This window comes from Aplysia californica, unplaced genomic scaffold, assembly GCF_000002075.1.
Source record: "Aplysia californica isolate F4 #8 unplaced genomic scaffold, AplCal3.0 scaffold00161, whole genome shotgun sequence".
In the NCBI taxonomy this organism is placed as follows: Eukaryota; Metazoa; Mollusca; class Gastropoda; order Aplysiida; family Aplysiidae; genus Aplysia; species Aplysia californica.
In genome coordinates, this window is record NW_004797431.1 from 724,603 (window position 1) to 730,602 (window position 6,000).

The following is a 6,000-nucleotide window of genomic DNA, read 5'->3' on the forward strand; positions in this document are numbered from 1 at the left end:
CTCATTTAGTGCACCCAAAGCAGGCATTTCTGCTCTTGAGACTAAAAAAAGAACGGACGTTGTAACTTCTCTGGTTATTTCATTAGATGTGCTGGAGTCGGCAATGCTAAATTGTAATTATTTTTTTTTACTTGCGTGAATGAAAAAAAGATCAATATAAAAAAGGCCTCGTCAAAATCTGTCGAACTTTTGGAACATGAACGATATAGCATTGGTGCAGATACTCAGAAAAGCTGTTATTTTGCAATTTTATCCATCGGGCACACAATTCGCTATGAAGTAATTCCTCCAAATACAACTTTATGTGTCTAATATAATCGTGAATATTCGCATATTTTCTCAAAAGTTTATAAAAGTTACCATGATGTTTCTCTATGAAAAAGACAAATCGATTTTAGTGCTAGAATACATCTTCAATGTAGATCTAATACACGAACAGTATCTGTTACACTCCAGAAATTCCTTACTTTTCTTAAAACGCTACGTCTAGGTTTTGTAAGTTGACTGAATAATAAGGATGACTTCTCATAATTGGGTTATAAGAATAATTTCTAGCTTTCCAGGGACACTGAATCAGCACCAGACTTATCCAGCTTTTTTTTCGTTTCTTTGACCATTTGCAATAACTGACAATGTGACTGACTTCTTTACATTCATAATTGTGTGCGCGCATATTTCCAACACAAAAACTAAGAATGAATGTGTTAGTTGTCATTATTTTTATTCCATACAAGAAGTTTATCTCTACCCATGTATTTACACGGTTTTGTGTTTTTTAAAATCGCTTACATTATATCTTTTTAGTTGTATGCGGGCTGCCACAGACACAGCATGATTCATGAACAAACGCAGAGTAACTTTCTCTTGTTTAACGGTAGAACAAGAGCTAACGCTGATTGTCTTTAATTTAAAAATGCAGATGTGCATCTTTCTTCTCTTATAACTTGACTATTACTACTCGTGCAGATTTAAGATTTCTCATGGTAAAAGACATGATATTCGTAGTCATTTTGACACAGATTTTGGAGAGATCTGTCGTGCCTTTTTAAAATTAACAATCACTTATTCATAAGTTTGTAACTAAAATAGGACAAATTGGGTACTCTACAAACACTTGTCTAGAACAAAAACTAAGGCACAGAAATTAACCATTCTAACGCAGAATAAATCTCAAGACGTTGAGCTTTTAGTACATCCGTGTAATGGTTTGCTATGTGGGATGGGGAAGAAGTTATATCGTTTTAAACTTAGTCAAAAATACAAACTTCCTGACGGACACCCGCAAAGTCGCTTCAGGGCTCATTAACTCCGTGACCCCGAGCCGGGGAGCTCCGGCGGGCTGCCGAGTCAGGCTAACTAAAAGTAACAGAATCGGGCGAAAAGTGACGCCTTGGAGAGTCCTTGGAAACTGAATATTTGCATTTTTTGTGCCTTTAATCAATGTTTTTCAGTAAAATCCACACAAAAATGTGTTCTTAAATAGACATAAAAGGTGTTGAGCCCAAAAGAAAAAAAAAAAGAAAAAATTGCCTACCGGCCCCCCAAAATGTCAATGTCTATGAGTTCATTATTTTGATGAGCGCTTGATTTCACCACGATGCATCACAAATGTTTTGTACATGTGTTGCATATTTTTTGTTGATCAAAACATTTAGCTGTCTTTAGTCTGCTTAAAAGAATACAGTGGATTTGTCTTTGCTAATGTATCTCAAAAACATGGAGGAGATGCGTGGAAAGGGACACGAGAAATGAAGCTCTCTTGGAACGAGCTTGGAAGGATGGCTCAGGACAGAGATAAATGGTAGGAGTTTGTATGTGGTCTATACTCTGCCAGGGGTGAAAGGCATGGATGATGAATGTATCTCAAAGGTACCTCCTGCTATGTCCATTGAACAGCAGCAGACACTGTTTTGCAGAAGTTCATTTGAAAGGTTTTCTCAAAACAGATATGTTCAAAGGCCAAGCTGTTGATACCCAAGGATACTGGTTTGGGGAAAAAAGCCCAGCCCCCCTTTTGATTTTACCTTACCTTTTAGGTGATGGTATGATTAATGTCTAGTCAATGCTGCCAAAGATTTTTTCTGTACTTAATTTTGAAATAGAAGTGATGAAATATATGTTTTGTTGGGTGAGACTTTTGAGAACAGTTAGATGTATCAGACAAGTTCTCCTTGTGTGATCCCTGCTTCTGTTCTCTTAATGTGGTTGTTTGTGAATTTTTAAATAAATGTGTTTTTTATAGTCAGAGTTTTGTTTTTGAGTCATTTTTATGCTATCAAATGGATATATAATTCTCCGATTGTACGGATCTGATTTACTCTTTCTTGAGTTAGTTTTTTAATGAACAAATGCTTGTTTTATTTTTTTGACTGAAAAAAAGTCAATGTATTATTCTCAGCAGATGTTATTTTTCTGTTGGTTTACCATAATTGTAGTGCTTATTTTTAATCTCAAAATGACTAATGAAATATCTGTTAGATTAAATTATGTCATGTCTTTGTGACTGTCTATGTTGTGGCTTTGATTTTTTGTCAAGACTGATGACGATTTTGGCAATTTGTGAATGTTTACAACAGCAACCCAAGGTCTTTCTTTTTATACAATATAGGTTGTTTCTTTTCTTTTAAATTCTCAGTCTGAATGTTAGCAGCTCTTATTTAGGGCTAGTAAATAGATAGACTGTACACCAGCAGGAAGGTAACAGCCCCTGTTTATGTTATGGTAGAAGAGCCCTTGGGAACATCATTTATCAGTGTGTTGTTTAGCTTTTAGTATCGTCTCTACCTTCTGTATTTTCCTCTCTTCTTTATTACTAGTAATAAGTCTACTTCTTTGTCTTTGAAATGACTGTTTGTGTCCAATAGGTTTTTATTTTAATCTCATACAGAAAAAAAAGAATGTCATTTCTTATTTCCTTTCCAACAGAATTCAGAGTAACAGTGTGTTAATGGATCTCTAAATGCCAGAGAAAGCTTAGCTTGACAGAAGCTCTTATTATTCCAAATTTAAACATATATTTCTGAAAATGTATGAGCTAGTGTAACATGAAATGAGTAAGATTAACTGCTTTCCTTTTGAAAGAACATGAAAGTGCTTCTCATTTTTCAAAGCCTGTGAGCATGATTTATAAAGTGCCGTCCGAAAGAAATTTGAAAAGGTAATCACCCAATCATCATGTTAAAGACTCGCACTACCCACTGATGCAGCATACCAATTTAAAGCTTAATAAATTCTGCATCATTTGACACATTGATAATTAATGTATGTTAAGAGACGTCCGATAATCACTGAAAATTGGCAATAAAAAGTTGGACGTGGCAAAATTGTGCGAAATCAGTGAAACGTGTGTGTTGGCTCACATATTGAGGTGCATTAACATTGATGAAATGGACTTATAGTGAATATCAAATGAAAAAAGAATGTTATTGTCTCTGCAATGAACATCATCTTCTGATGATATTTTTAAACAGATTAGAAAATAGGGCAGTTACAAATACACCCTGGGTTTAACAGTTACAAGTGTTTATTAGTTTTAATTTTGTGCTTTTGTTTAAGAGCTACATGTATTGGTTTGGTGATCTAAATTGTCCCAAATGGAACTTAAAAACACTTGCATTAAAATTTTTTGTTGAAATTTGGGAAAGCAAAGATGAATGATTGTACATGTACTGAAGTTCAAGATTTCATATTGGCTATGTGAAACTTCGGCCTGTGGTGTAGGCTACATTCCATTTTATTGTAAAGGATAGCTGAAAAAAGTCTTATAAAGTATGTATTTGTGCATTATTAAATTGCTGCAGTCGCAATGAACAGCTTGTGTAGACCTACTTTTAAAAAAAATAAAAAAATGCATGGTCTTGTATGTCTGTTCTTTGATTAATATTTTTGGTCGTTATTGATATTTCCAGCTTTTCTGGAAGGTTTACAGAGTTCAGTAACTATATATGTGAGACGTGCTGACAAAATGAGTTACTTCTCACAATCCCCAAGTGGAGATATTGACCAAAAATCGACGCAAGGGTGAAATTTGTTGACTTTCTATTGATGCAATATTCTTTCAGTATAACATGCCTTTTATTATTTCATACTTATAAATTGTGAAAACTTCTCCTACTATAAGCATGATGTATCTATTTCCATGGGGCTTGAATCCTAGAATAAATCATTTTGTCAGCACGCTTCCCATATGTCCTCGTCATTCACTGTTTGTGATTAGACCTACACAAAGTCTCAAATTGAACAAGAAGAAAAGGAATTAGATTTTTTTTAAATTGATAAAAACCAGCTATTCCTCATTGACTTTCTATTGAAAACTTCATACTTTGCTGAAGGAAAGGGATGGGGGGGGGGGGGGGGGGGAGAGGTGAGGGGGCTCTCATAGACTTTTGCCTATCCAGCATTTTTCCTTTGGAGTGTAGCCATCAAGACAGCTCCTTGTAGCGAAAGCTAGTTTGTTTTTAAAGTAATTTTTCCCAGCTGCGTGAGGTACGAACCTGCTTTTTTCTTCCCTTTTGCCAAAACTGTTGTGTAGATCTAAACATAATTTGTACCTGCTGCTATCCCTCCACTCTTTGTCTCTACCTCTTGTTGATTGTAATCTTTTTTGGTCCTGTACTTATTTCATAGAGGTCGAAAGTTAAATGGGCAGCTGGTTGGATGGCGGCCCTCTCCCTCTGATGTTTCCATGATGTCATGGTTGGGCCCTTTGCTGTCACACGCAGAAGTGAATAATATAAAATTATGTACAGACAAACCTTATTATGTTATACCGCCAGCCCCGTTTTCCGTCTGGTTTTGCCAATATACAATAAAAAAGGAAGGCACATAGTATTTGTGCCTTTACATTTACATTCCCATCCGCCAACTGTCTGAGTTGCACGGTCTTTATTAAACTAATGTAAATTTGCCGCGCCATACCGCCAGCGAATTAGCCATCAGAGACTACACACTGCACATTATGGGGCATGGCACCTACTCATTGGCTGTTTGTACAGTGTCGGACTCAACGAACTCAGACTCATCGAAAGGAGTTGGATTCCCCAGGGTTTCTTTTCCTATTCATGAAATTAATAAAAATAAAAAATAACTCGGATTCAACAAACACATAAATGAGCAAGCTTGGATTCAATGAAGTCGCTTGTATGGTGAACAGCTCCCGTCCCATAACATACCTTATCTATTCCTGGAAACCATAGCACTTGCATCGTGAACCATTATTCGCTTTTATGTCATTGTTTATATCTTATGCAACCAATCAGCAGTCTTCTTTCATACCAAAACTGGCTTTGTTAGCACACAATATAATATGTCTTAGTCTTAGTGTGTGTGGGGGTTGGATGGGCGGCCAACACTCGTGTGACTGTAGTGTTTGTGCGTGTTTCTGGAGGGAGGGAGCACAAGCAATCTGGGCGTGGAACGTCTGTAGAGATACAAATGCGTCACAGTTATTTTTCTCTCCGGCTTCTGATCAATATTACAAAGATAATCTGGTCTTCACATAGATCTTACGTACTGATTTGCGCGCTTGTCGGTGGAATCAAACGTTACCGTAGGCTAGAAATATAACTTGTCTGGCGAACAATACATTATAGATGATAGGTGACACAGGCAAATTGAAAGAATTGGCTTTTTTGTACACTGTGCGCTTGGTAGAGTTCTGTGTATTTTCCTGGAATATTCCAGCTTTTTTTTTTTTCGGTATGGCATCAAAGAAATGAAAGTGCCACTCTGTAAGGTTACCTGGCGGTCCGATGAGTCGGGTCTGTCAGGGGGCCCCCGTCCAAGATAAGTGTTGCCTCGTCGTGGTCCTGAGTTCGCCTGAATACCTCAGTGAGTCTCTCAGACGATGTCACTCTATTTCGCGCCGGACTCTTGACGTCATCCAAGGGCGTGCCACTCCCCTAATTATCTTGTCCCCACAGTAAAGATAAAAGTCATGTCCCTTGACATCACATCCCCCTCACAAGCAATTTCAAGAACAATTCAAAATGCTAAACGCAT